Source organism: Lytechinus variegatus, chromosome 5 (assembly GCF_018143015.1).
Source record: "Lytechinus variegatus isolate NC3 chromosome 5, Lvar_3.0, whole genome shotgun sequence".
NCBI classification, from domain to species: domain Eukaryota; kingdom Metazoa; phylum Echinodermata; class Echinoidea; order Temnopleuroida; family Toxopneustidae; genus Lytechinus; species Lytechinus variegatus.
This window is the reverse complement of record NC_054744.1, coordinates 16,149,517-16,164,270: the sequence shown is the minus strand read 5'-3', so window position 1 is coordinate 16,164,270 and position 14,754 is coordinate 16,149,517. Positions and strand designations below refer to the sequence as shown.

At 36.2% G+C, this 14,754-nt stretch overlaps 1 long non-coding RNA gene across 3 annotated transcripts in view; it reads left to right on the top strand.

The window, feature by feature from the left end:
• Positions 1-1,544: 1,544 nt before the first annotated feature.
• Positions 1,545-14,754, top strand: part of LOC121415569 — an 81,606-nt gene continuing 68,396 nt past the window's right edge. For 2 of the 3 annotated variants that reach the window (XR_005970027.1, XR_005970025.1), the window contains exons 1-2: positions 6,359-7,270; positions 8,009-8,149. This is a non-coding gene — a long non-coding RNA (uncharacterized LOC121415569). Of the gene's footprint in view, positions 1,625-6,358; positions 7,271-8,008; positions 8,150-14,754 lie in introns of those variants that run through there. The other variant, XR_005970026.1, reaches the window with a different exon arrangement.

Here is a 14,754-nt window from a genome sequence, read left to right as displayed (position 1 = left end):
CCTTAACAAGTATTGGCGTGTGAAACCCTACCCTTATTATTGGAAACAAATAGGATTACCATTGAATTGAGCCCCTATACTAAACAAGTACAGCGATGTATTTTCGATATTCTGAAAATGCACCCCTTAACAAGCATTGGAAACAAAACGATACTCTTGGCAAGTATTCCCTGAAATTAACCCCTAATTAAGTACAGCGATATTTTATTGTTATGTCACGGGTCCGTCGGTCGTCGGTTTTTTCCTTTACACACCTCGCGCAAATCGGACTCTAAACACGTAGTGTTGGGGCAAAAAGGACATCCTTTATAAAACATTTTGATTTTGTTTTATCATCCCCGCATATTTGACCCTAAACACGTATATTTTTCTGAGCGAAATAGATACCCTTTTTCAATATTTTTTGTGTTTTTGACACCCTTATCACGTTACGTACGTAACGTGCCCTATCTTGAAAAAGACATCCTTTTTAAGTGTTTTTGTTGGTCGCGCATGGTATCCACTCGTCAATGTAAGTGCCCCCCCCCCCCCCGGAGCCTATACATGCTGAAGGACTATTTGCTAATTATTTGAGCCATTACCGGAATTGTTTCCAGGACAAAGGTAGGAATTCTAAGGACTTAGTTAATTATTCTAATTCCTGTACTAGTACTCAGCAGGGGCCGCGGAAGCGGGGCTTCAGCACTTTTTTTTCCTAAACCGTGTACAAAAAACGTAAAAATTACCATATGGTTGTGATTTTTTGCATGGTCGGTCCCCCACTTTGGCCCAGCCCCCCACTTTGAAAACCGTTCTTCGGCCCTGGCCCTGCTCAGCCAATTAAATGCGAAAGCGAAACGCACGTGGGTCAAAAGAAACCAAGCTATCCAAGCATGTGTGTAACAGGTGGGCGTAACAGACGGCGATGAGAGTGGAAGAACCCGCCCCCATCTACACTGGCATCTACTCCGCGCATTTACTGTGCTGGACGTCTGGGACTGTGGTAAGTGATGACAAAGATCAGATCAGAGACATCCTTTTTAAGACATCCTTTTTAAGTGTTTTTTGGTCGCGCATTGTATCCACTCGTCAATGTAAGTGCCCCCCCCCCCCGGAGCCTATACATGCTGAAGGACTATTTGCTAATTATTTGAGCCATTACCGGAATTGTTTCCAGGACAAAGGTAGGAATTCTAAGGACTTAGTTAATTATTCTAATTCCTGTACTAGTACTCAGCAGGGGCCGCGGAAGCGGGGCTTCAGCACTTTTTTTTCCTAAACCGTGTACAAAAAAACGTAAAAATTACCATATGGTTGTGATTTTTTGCATGGTCGGTCCCCCACTTTGGCCCAGCCCCCCACTTTGAAAACCGTTCTTCGGCCCTGGCCCTGCTCAGCCGATTAAATGCGAAAGCGAAACGCACGTGGGTCAAAAGAAACCAAGCTATCCAAGCATGTGTGTAACAGGTGGGCGTAACAGACGGCGATGAGAGTGGAAGAACCCGCCCCCATCTACACTGGCATCTACTCCGCGCATTTACTGTGCTGGACGTCTGGGACTGTGGTAAGTGATGACAAAGATCAGATCAGAGAAATAACAGATGAGATTAGATCAATATAGAACTTCAAGAGAAAACAGAACGAGGTATCAATCATTTAGCTACATTTACGAGTAATACTTTGTAAGTAGGCACAGTCCGTGGGCATTGTCAGATGAGTGGTAGAACGAAGCCCTGCATCGGCCCACAGACAGCAGAGAACTGTAGCGTAGGCTACCTAGGGCCAAGGCCCAGCCCGTCCTTGGTCTACTGTCACAGAGAGCTGTAGATCTATATTATATTATAGCCCAGGCATCAGATTGGCTATATTTCATGACTAGATCTATGGCTCCTAAACTTAAGCTCAATATAGTTCTTGAAGTTGAAATATGGATTGTTCATTTGAATCATTTCAAGTTCAACATTGTTACAAATGACTTTTTATCTTTGTGTATCGGCCCTAGATCTATACTAATTCCCATTGGAAACTAAATTTCTTTGTATGTGTAGTACGGGGTTCTGTATGTTCCTAGAACTCTTTAACACAGAGGCAGCCCAGCAGACATGTTATCTGGTGAGAACTTACTGCCCAAATCCCAGTTTTTTAATTACTCAGCCTTGTTGCATTCTTGGTTACTTTCCATGCAAATTATTTAAGGCATATCAATATTCATATAAATGTAAATCAATAGAACAAAGTATAACTGAATATTCAAATATACAAACAAATGATATTCAAACTATATGCAAACTATTATCTAAGCTTGAGTGCATCAACTTAACATTATAACCAATCAGAGAGGGAGAGAGAGGAGTGAAGAAAGCTGTATGAAGGATGGTGGAGTGATTTAATACAAAAGAACCTTGTGTGAGGAGTGTACAGCAGTTAGTGTATACGCCGAGAGCTGTACATAAAGAATAGAAAGTTAGGATGAAAAGGGTGAATATAAATGAGGGGTGTTCTATTAGAAAAAAGGAATGATTCATGAATAAGAGTGGAAAGAAATATAAGTACAAAAATCCCTACATATGCATACATACACCAATAAAGAATCTTAAATCTTCAAATAACTGGAATCAGTGGAATGGATAACATCATTTTGATCCAAGACATGGATTGCTTTACAGTGCGTATAAAAAAAATGGGACAGATTTGAAAAGTCTATAAAATTTATGTTTCAAATTATGATCTCTATATTTTGGTGTCAATAGGTGTTCTGAGGCCTTATCCTTCAAATTCCATCAAAATAATTTAGTTTTGTTCATGCTTGAGCGAACACGGAACGTTTTTGTCTGTGGTTAAAAAGGAGGCTTGCGCCAAAATGGCATAAAATGATAAATATGATGGTCGGACTTCTTGCTAATCAGCAGACTTCCTCTTAACCTTTTCATTATCTTTGCCATAATTTTTGAATGATGCAGTCAAAATTTGTTTCCAAATCTACTTAATTGCTTGAATAGTTCTGTTGTTCATTTCTAATATGTTTTCTTTCAGCTTTGAATATTCTTTCTCTGAACAAACACAATGTTTTTCAACTGAAGTATGGGAGAGCATCAATTTTTGTTTTCAAATCCTTTCATTGTGTGCTACAAAGGTTATGGTGCCTTTTAACAGTGCCATACTGATGGGTGGGGGATCGGGGTGCCCAACCCCCCCAAAAAAAAAAAATCGTGAAAAGGAAAAAAAGTGAAAAGGAAAATTACAGAAAACATAGAAAGTGAAATATGATATAATTTTCTGAATGTTATGTCAAAATCACAAAATTGGATAAAAAGTGGAATTTTTTTGCTTCCTCGCTTCACAACTTTTTAATACATTTTAACCGATCTGCCTTATGCTCCTTCAAAATCGACTCAATAGGCTACACCATTGCCATTGAAAGACATGAATCCTTTCCTGTTTGTCCTGCCAAGCACATAATTAAACTTGAAGGATTCAATAACCCCTTGAATATAGGATTCATGTCTTTTATAGGTACCATAACATAATTTGTTTCACATGATAAAAGGATTTGAATAATTACAAATTCTCCCAATTAATAATGCAGATCTTGTTACTTGGGTTGACAAGAAGTCTTCTTTTCTTACTATTATGAAGGAAAATTCAAAGGTAAAAGAAGTTTAAATGAAAAACAAAATAATTCAGGTAAATAAATAAATTTGTAAATGAAATTTGACAGCATAATTTGAAAATTATGGCTAAGATACTGAAAAGATTAAGGGGAAGTCTGCTGATTGGCCAAAAGTCTAATCAAGTTTCTCATTTCTGCCATTTTGGCGCAAGCCTCTTTTTGAACCCCGACAAAAACGTCCCATGTTTGTTCAAGCATGAACAAAATATATCTATATTTTTAAATTGCATTTCAAAGATAAGATATCAGAGCATCTATCAACATCAAAATATAGATATAATAACTTGAAACAAATTTTTTATATACTTTTCAAAACTGTCCCGTTTTTTTGATACGCACTGTATATAGACCACACCTTTGAAATTGTTAATAAAAATCTATGTTAGATATTGATTTAGTGAGCCTTGCAGATGAACCTTATGATGAAGTTTTTGTTGTTAGTTTGCTGTGTATCCATACAAGTGAGCTTCTCACTGAGCTACGTTTTGCATGATTATCACGTTGGTACTATTTTCTCCCTTAAACTAGAAAATCATAGTAGCTCATTATGAAATATAGCCAATCTGATGCTTGGGCCATAATATAATATACAGCTCTCTGTGACAGTAGACCAAGGACGGGCTGGGCCTAGGTAGCCTACGCTACAGTTCTCTGCTGTCTGTGGGGCGATCGATGCAGGGCTTCCTTCTACCACTCATCTGACATTGCCCACGGACTGTGCCTACTTACAACTATATTACTCGTTAATGTAGCTAAATGATTGATACCTCGTTCTGTTTTCTCTTGAAGTTCTATATTGATCTACTCATAAAAACATATGCTTTTGAAAGAATATTTTTGATGATACTTCCAATAGATCTACAACCAATTCACCAAGGCTCCTTGGATTAACTCATTGCCCACTGGAACCTGGTGATCCCTGTACAAAGCCTATGGGAATCACAGAATTCAGTAGTCGACAGGCCCGGTCGACAGGTTAAGACTTGATGGCTATATAGTGGAAATTTTTGAACTGATTGAATTAAAAAAAAATAATTTCATTGATTCATTGAATTATGTATTATTCTTACATTCATCCAGTTTCATATTCTATGTATTTCATATTTCACTATCTTTCAATTTTTTCATATTTATTTGTTTATTTGTCTAATTTCATTTATATCATTTATCTAATTTGATTTATTTCATTTATTTATTTATTTATTCATTTATATATCTATCTATCTATCTGTCTGTCTGTCTGTCTGTCCGTCTATCTGTCTATCTATCTATCTATCTATCTATATCTATTTATTATTCATTATTTCTTAGTTAATTCATTTTTGATACGTTGATATTATCAATCAATTAATTCATTAATTAATTCATTCTTAAAATCAATTTTTTATTCACATAATTAATTAATTTGTTTATATTTTATTGATTTTACTGACATGGCAGACTGACAGACAATGTTTGGAGATGAGGCAGATGCCTTCATCTTCTCTCTTTCTTTTTCCTTTTTTTCTACCTTTTGTAGTTTTATTTTTGTTCTGTTGTGTTCTGTAATGTTCTGATATGTATTGTTGTTGTATTGTTTTATTTCTTGGTGTCCCGTTTGATTTGACTTGTCTAATCTTGTTTTTTTTTTTTCAGCCTCATATTACTTTTGGGGAGATTTTAATTTCATAACTATTATAAGTCATAAAAAATTATATGTTTTTGGCTTAAAAATACCAGCCTGCTACCTTATAGAACAGAGGGGAATAGACAAGAGAGGTGGGGAAGAGAGAGAGCTATATGGGAATGTAACCATGACAGGAGAGATAAATTAATGAAGGAACGAAGAAAAAGAGAGATAGAAAGAGGGAGTTGGGAGATTTCAAAACAAAAAACAGAAAAAATAGGGGAAAGAACCTGTTCTAGAAAAGTAAATAGTTAATTTGTAAACATGAAGAAATTAAATCAATTGTAGGCCTACTCATCAGTAACATAATTGAGATTGACCAACAGACTCAAAAATAGAATGCTCCAATTTCAGAGGCTACCAACTTCATGTCAGGGTCTGACCCTTTCCTTTATATCTCTCACAAATTTGTGTCATTTTGATTGATTTCGATTTCAACCGCAATAATAATGATAATTTTTAAAGTCAGTCTGGAGTGCAAGGGTGATCTGATGGGGTGTTTTGAGGTTAGAGCCACCACCTGCGTATCCTTCCAAGGTCAAAGATAGCAAAGATTCTTTCTTCTTTCTTTGAACATGTGTGAAACTATAACTGCTGACACTAAATCCACCCCCATCATTACCAAACCGATAATTTATCAGTCCATTTTTGTAAGAGGGGATTTGGCTTTTAAGTAGGACCATGACCTATTCAACAAACTTCTCTTTTGAAAAGGAGAATATTTTTGAAGAAAGAATGGAATGATTCGAATTAAAGCTCGACAATGCACAGATGGAAATATCTCCCAGTGTGGAAAAAAAATATTGTGTTTGGTTACCACAATGCATTTCATGGTAGAGTGGTCCTGTAAGTTAAAACCAATTTGCAAAGCCTTGTTTGGGGCTGAATGAAGGCTTTCAAATTGCTCTCTCTGAATAATGGGATATAAAATGCCTTGTGGGTTTATTTCATATCAAGTATCCATTCAGGAGATCAGTTTTAAATGTCATAATTGAAACCAAGCAACCACGGGCTTGCTCACTTTCAAGATAAGATCAAGCGCCATCTGATAATACAGGGTTGGGGTACTTTTTAGGTGATTCGTTTGCCTTCAATCGATGTTTACGATGCTCATTCCAATATTTCTTAAAAAGAGAAACTTTGATGATTATCGTGAAAAACATTTAATAAATAGGGGGAAACAGATTGGTCGGGGGAAGTTAAGCATGCTTAGTGACACAGATCTAAAACGTTCTTTTGTCGGCAGGGATCATGAGAAGAAAAGCCGGAGATTCATCAAGCTCATCCCCTGGATTCATCGGCGTGGAAATTGACGCGACTCTGACACAATACAGGTAACATCACAACCCGGCTGTGACAATCAGATAGCTAGCAGTATTGACAAACCTCAAGAGATAAGTCTCGTACATTATCACCATTCCGTCGATAGTAAACACTGATAGCGGGCCCCTTGAATGGTTCATTATGGCAGACACTGATGGTATCATGGTGCTTGTAATGTAATGATCATTGCTAATTAAATTGGATGTCCCTGGCTCAGACAAACCCTCTTTTTCTGCCTACAGACGCCCGCCGATATCTCCACCGTGAATCTCTCCGTGAGAACGGCGAGATAAAGCCTGCCGCATGTCATTAACGGCGTGCGATGCGGATCTAGAGGGATTAAGCGGCACTGTTTCTGTCTTCCTCAGGAAGCGTCGAGTATCACCTGGTATGATAAGATTCACGGTCTGCGATTCTAATGAGAAGTGGGTGGCTTGTTTTGTACATTAATGGTTTCACAGGTGTGAGGCACACACTTTAGAAATCTTAGTTCACTTCTCATCTATGATACACATCTTCACCTATTTTGTCACAGCACTGATGCGTCTTAGCCATCATTTTGTCTCTCTCCTTTGATGTGGAAAGACCTGAATCAACATCTTCTCAAGCAACAGCTGCAACTCTTTAACAAGGTAAGCATCCGAATTTCTAATTTAGAACATGATGAATGCTAATTGTGGGGTGTTATTCTATATTCTACTGTACGGTAAATACTTTTTTTAAAGTGAAAAAAAAAATCTTGGTTTTAGCTTGTCAAATTTAAATATAATCTTATAAAGTGAATTGTTAGAGTTATAAGCATTCACAATAATACAAAAGGGAAAGGGCAATTAATAAAAAAAAAATCTGCTAAAAGAAAACGTTCATGGGCTCCTAAAGATCATTAGAAATGCAGAGACCAATCTTCAGACATGGGAAGTAGAAGGGAAAAAAATGGATAAAGTGAATATACTTTGAAAGATGAAAGTAAAGTGAGGGGTGTCAACAAAAGGGGGAAAACTCATGCAATTACAAAGATTAAGAGAGAGGTATAAACAATTATCTATATTGGAAAGAGAAAGAGGGTGAAAGAGACAGAAGGAGAGAGAGAAAGATGGGGAATTAATCAAATGCCAGCAAGGCTATGGCCTTAGATGCCCTATTGACAGAACTTGATGCCCCAATATTAGCTTGATATGTATTTTGTGCCCTTTCTAATTTTGTCCATTTGTGCTGCAATTAGAAATGCACCCTGTGGGAAAGTGGTCTTGCCCTGAAATACATAAATTTAAAGGCCTGTGAATACAATTATTTGACAATATTATTAAAGAAGATCTGTCATTCTGGAGATGAGAAACCTCAAATTCTAAAAATATTTGTTGCATCTTCAGGTGTGTTGACCTAAAACTTTCTAGATTTGGATGCTACTGAGAAATAGACAAAGGGGGAAGACATAGACCACTGCACTTTCTCTTCCAACTAGCGCAGGGACGGCACAAAATTGACAGATCAAAGATCAAAGCATTTTGAAGGTAAGTGAAAGAAAAAGAAGAAAGAGAGTGATATGGCAGAGAGGAGATGCAAAAGTGGTTTCATCAAATGAATATTGTTTTTGTTAGATATTATTCATCATATCTTTTGGCCCCCTTTTTTTATGCTGCAAAATATCAGCCATTAACGAGAGGAGAGGGCTTCTATTTATTTTGAAAATTATCCTTCAGTGGATACTGATATTTGAATGGACCTGGTGCATTATTGTCTGTTCATGAATTGAAATTGGTGAGGTTCACAATTACCCTATGATTTAAGTCATGGTCGACAATATCAATTATCAGTTTAAAGTAGAAATATCCCCAAACAAAACTAATGACAAAACAAACTTAAACATGGATCAAGTCTCCTTTCAAATTTTAATTTGAATGACTAGTGAACTAGCTGGATAATATGACACTTTATATATTTTTAAGGAATAACACATTTAATGAAAAAGGAATTCATGTATTATCTTCATATTCCTTATGAGATTGACTGACTTCAGTACAAGGGGAATAAAATATCTGAAAATTCTGTCACATTGTTTAATATCATAGTTTAGTTTTCATCCGTTTTACTGAGGACAAAAGGCAATGCCAACCATAGCCAATGTGTCAATCAAAGTGGCAAATTTTAGACTTTTGTATTTCCACTCTTCACTTCTTGTGGTCATAAAAATGCAAGGGGTGACAAATTAGTGTTGCATATTTCTGATGCTTTCAAGAGCGGAAAGCGGCTAAAAACATCTGTGCCTTGGGGGGCTTCAGCGCTACGGACTGCATTATAGATGACTGGAGAGACCATCCCATTCTGCATTAACATGACACTGGCCCCATTAATTCACTTTCCAACTTTGAAAAACCAATTATGGACATTCATGATTTTTTTTAATGCAATATGTGTCTATTCCCTAAAGCACATTGAACCTCGAGAGAAAATACAAATTTTTGATATATTTTTTTCTCTTTTCCTGTTCCCCAAGGGAATAGGAGTTAATTGTTAGCCCCTCCTCCCATCCGTTTCTGTACATTTACTACCCCCTCCAGTACATTTTAAATGACAGTGTGGACCGTCATTAGGGAAAGGCGGGGTAAGTTGAGCCACCACCCCCCAAGCCCAATAATGAATGAGTCAGACACTGTGGTGGTGTCATGTATTGATGACCCATTACATAACCCTTAACCCCACCACTTTGTTTTCAACTTTGAAACACAAAGTACCTTTTTTATAGAGGGAAAATTACAAATTTCAGCCAAAAAAGTAAAAAAGGGTGTGAAATAGATAAGTGCTTTTTACCCACACATGTCTTTAAATATAATAAAGACCTAAGAACAATATTGTTAGTGCAGGTATGGATTCTCATTCTTTTCATAGTCTTCTGTATGATGGATGCATATTAAGAAATGTGTGGATTTGAAAATATTGCAATAAGTTCTGACTGGGGTAATTTGAGCCAGCCAATATGGGGCAAGTTGAGCCATGGTAATTCTTATGGTAATGTATAATAAAAACAAAACAAGCCTTAGATATCTATGATATGCAGGCAGAAAGGAGCAAATTCACATGACAGTTCTTTAACTTTAAGAGGATGTTAGTATTTATGGAGAATTATCAAGTGAAAAGACTTTAAATAAAAAATTTAGTTGCTGATTTTTCCTGCATTTATTTTGTATATAGATTTTGTGGCTCAACTTACCCCAGAAGGTGGCACAACTTACCCCACAGATGGGGCAAGTTGAGCCATTTGACATCGTTTTTATTTTCAAAGGTGACAATGACTTTCAGTGTTGGGGTAGAAAATTGTATATAGGTGAAAATATTCCCCAAGAATTGAATTTACAGGCAAGGAAATTATTTCTACAAGATTTTTTTTCATATCAATTCTAACATGCAAAATACAAAAAGTGTCACAACTTACCCCGCCTTCCCCTGATGTATACACCCAAACATTACTAGACTATACTGCAATGATGAAAATCAGCTGTAGAATATCAGAAAAATGTGCTCATTATTGTTGTTATTATACATTAATTATCTTTCTTTGTGATTGATGCTATAGATGATGCCGACCCCTTGAGACAGAGATAAAAGGTTTTAATACTTAGAATATCATACAGAGGAAGGGGAGGGGGTAACCATCACAAAAGGAATAAATAAAATGGGCATTTTTTTTTCAAAGGTACGAAGGAATCAATGAAAAGTAACTTCTCCTCAAATCATTTTGCCCATCCATATCCTCTCAATATAGACATCAGAGAAGTTCTGCCGAGAAATGTAAACCCATGATCGGTCGGCATGCTTCAAAGGCACATGGGAGACACAAACCTAATGTATCTCAATTGATATCAATAAGCAGATTCCCCTGCAAATATGGAAGAGGGGGAAAATAACGGGGGAAAATCCTAGCTTACCGTAACCCGAACGTGACCGCGCATAGCAGGAATGATGGATAATTTGTGTATTTGTTTGAGACGTCCTCAACCGGTGTATTTCTGTTGTTTTCTGCGTGTTGACTATGGGAGCGGAAAATTAGCATAGTGGAGAAAATGCAAGAATTACTATTTTTGTAGTGGAGGGTCTGATATGCAATAAAGAGCTCAATTGAAATCTTTTCAATAAAATAACTTTGTTGTTGCACATTGCAAGCAAAGTGTGTAGAACTTGTTCTGTTGGAGCCATATTGCAGGTAAAATGTGTTTGATAGAGGTGCTGAAAATCCTGTAGTAGAACTTAGTCTGCCGTAGTCCATATTGCAATATTGAAATGTATGTAATATGCTCTTAAAATTATATGTTTTAGGAGGTATATACGGGAAGGTAAAATTCAAGATCACAACATAGTAATCTCTTTTTTTTATATGCACGTCCCACCTTACTATTATGGTATCACGCTCGGTGTCCGTCCGTTAACTTTTTCTTGTAAAGGCGATAACTTCAGTTTAACTTAACCTACATGTATATGCTCATACAATTTGGTCTGTATGATAGTAGCGTTGATCCCAGAAGCCTATTGATTTTAAGGTCAAAGGGTCAAAGGTCAAGATCACAGTGACATGTTTTCATCTTTCCCTTCTGAAGTCCTTGTTAAGACAATAAATTTAGTTTAACTTATCTAGGCTTATATAATATGGTGCGTATGATACCAGAATAGATCCCACGAATTATATTGATTTTGAGGTCAGAAGGTCAAAGGTGAAGTTTCCACTTTTCTTGCGTGATCAGTAACTCCATTTTTCACTTTACAGGTGGGCATATGACACCCATTACAGAGCAGGTTATGTACATGTACATGTATATCAGTTTCTTCAAAATGTAAAATTTCAATCTGATTCATATTCTAATTATAATCATTTTCTTTTTTGCCTTTTCTTAATTAAAGTTTTGCTTTAAATGGCCCTTTGGATCAGACATCAGGGTAAAAGATCATTTTTCTGCCACCTCATTTTTTCTATGCGGTTGAATTGATTTGATGAAATAAGTTTATAAAAGTGAACCTATTTAACATGGGAGAAAATGAACATTTAGGTCCTGTATGAATGAGAACAAAAGGGAATCAATAGAGTGGAATCGAATGGAGTGAAATTTAAAAAAAAGGAATGCATGAAATACTCTACTTGGATGAAGAAGTCTGGATTGATAAATGAAGATCAACACAATTCAGAGCTTGAGATTTGATTAAGCTCATGATCTTCATTATACATGTACATGTAGATCCATATTATGAATGAAGTCTAGTATAAATATCAATACTCCTGTGCAGATGGCATCTACATATATCTCTGTTGGATAGAGTGATCACACTGTGCCATGTTCATATGATTATAGAAAGGAAGGACTCATTTGCCCTGCTGGGTCCACTGACTGTGACCAAATCTGATGATATACAGTGGTGCTTAAAAGTTAGTGAGCCCCACTCGAAAATGAACATATTAGAGTCTTCAAGTTCTGCCATGTATTAGATATTTAATTGTCATTTCCAGTGATAAGATTTTAGATTAAATAAAGTTTGTTTCTATGGGCTCACAGAACATTGTTATGATGTTTTTTTTTCATTCAACACTCAGCATGAAGCAGTGCACATTGTGAAGGGGGTCACTAACTTTTGAGCACGACTGTATATGTTCTAAAAAGAGTAGATAGTTGATATTTTGATAAAAAATATGTTTCATTAGTCTGCAGCTGTAGCAAAATGTATCATATTTTGGAATTTGAATGGAAATACATGTAGTACGAAAATATGTATGGTGTAAATCTATCACTTGGTATATGAGTCTATTACTTGTGGTCCATGTAACTCTACATGTAGCTGTAGTAATAATCGAAATATTGGGTTTTGAACAGAATCCAATTAAATAACTAACCAGTGATTGTGTCTGTAAATAGTAATAATATGCAACATTCGTATAGCGCTTAATACAAATGTTTCTAGGCGCTGCATACTATTACCCCGGCTTTAGCACGGCTACCCTGATCGAGCGCATCAAGCATTCAAGGAATTTCTTCCTACCGGGTACCCATTTGCTACACCTGGGTTGAGAGTGGCAAATAGATAAACGCCTTGCCAAAGGACGCTAGTGCTGCAGTGGGATTTGACCCCGGACCTTGTGGTTCACAGTCCGGAGACTTATCCACTGAGCCACAAGACCTAAATAAAAATCTGATTTTGGTAGAAATGGTCATTGCTGAGAAATGAGAAAATAATCATGGTATTCTTGCTGGATGATGCATCTCTTTCCCAAAATAATTAGTAAATGTGCCACCATGTGCTTATCTATGTTGGCAATCTCAGAATGCTTGCTTCTCAATTTCAGTTAAAATTTCACGATTTCACAAATTAAGTTTATGAAAACTAACTAGGGGTTGGCTTTATAAAACTTGTAATAATAATAGTTTGCAGTAAAATTGTAAAGTTTCTGAAATCATTAAATTTGATAGCTGATAGTCATCTTTTTGTAGACATTATACATTTGTTATCATAACAAATGGACTCAGATCTAAGTCTATAATTATATAATATCTTTTAACCTGATTAAAAAAAACTTTCTCATGATATTATTTCTTATTGTGACAATATGAGATTAGCTTTAAGCATCTCTAATGTTTTCCCCCTCCCCTCTTCTCCCTTTCTCTGTTAAGCAGAAATAGAGATGAGTACAGGAAGAGCACATTAAACATACAGTGAGAAAGATTAAAGAAAGAAAACAAAAGGAGGGATGAAGGTGATTGGGCCCTAGCTGGGGGACAATACTATGAAAATAAAACTTGAAAATAAATTATCAATTTAAGGAAAATATAAAGATTGTATGAAAGGAGACTAGGAAAGTACTGTAAATCTTGGAAGTTTAGACTTTTTGTGGGTCTGCCATAGATCAGAGTTTAAAAAAAGGTGTCAAACTGTTATACGTATGGATCTAGAAACTAGGATTGTCTGATATCTCATGCGTGGAATGAATCTGATAAATGTGGAGCAGTGTGGCCCACTGGATTAGTCTTCTGACTTTGAAAAAGAGGATTGTGGGTTCAAGTCCCAGCCGTGGCATAATTTCCTTCAGCAAGAAATTTTTCCACATTGTTCTGCACTCAATCCAGGTGAGGTAAATGGGTACCTTGCAAGACTTTATTCCTTGAAATTCTACCATGCTGTAAAAGGCTACGGGGCTAAAACCAGGGTAATAATATCTTATTGAGCGTATAGGGACGCATTTGGCAGTGATATGCACAATGTAATGCTGGTGATATTATAATTATAATTAAATACAGGATCAATTCAGTCCTCCTAAGCAATGATTAAAATGTCTCTGGTTTCAAAAGAGTGATCTGTGGACCATGGGCTTCCAAAGCATTCTTGAAAATGAGAGATTGTAACTTTTAGTTCTAGTGTTAACAGATGGTGCATGTGTATGTGATTTAAAGTTTTGTGTATAGACAGATGATGTTGGTGTTCGGCCAATTTTCACCCGGAACATGAAATGAGGCTTGTTCTGGAAATGACCTCATAAGTAAAGTATATTACCATCAATGTAATGATAAATGTATAAAAGAAAACAAAAAAAAACCAAAATATATACCGATATTTGAGCTAGGTTCAAATTTAAATTGAAATACATTCATTTTCAACAACAAAAAAATTGTATGAAATTATCAGACCCTATATTTTATTTCACATTCAGTAGCAAAACTTATAGCATAATTAACAAATAACAAAGTACAAACAACCATCATTTTGTTTTAAAGACATCAAGTTATCACCCACAATTTCACCAACATCATCACATTCAACTATACCAATACTAACACCATCAGCGTCAACTACACAACGTCAACACCATAGCCTAAACATGGACCCATCAATGATACTTCATCTGTTGCTCATGCATGCACATGGCAAGCAGTACCTTCAACCTGTCATGAGCTCAAAATGGCAATAAATAAATCCTCCAAGTGGGCTATTTGTCTTTGCAGTATTTTCTGATAGTCTTTTCCCCCCTGAACAATAATTTACAGATGACATAAGAGCAGCTAGCATGAAAGTTCCTGTCATAAAATCTGTCTTTGCATTCATCTCTTTTATGACTCTACTTGACCTAATTACATGATATAATGGG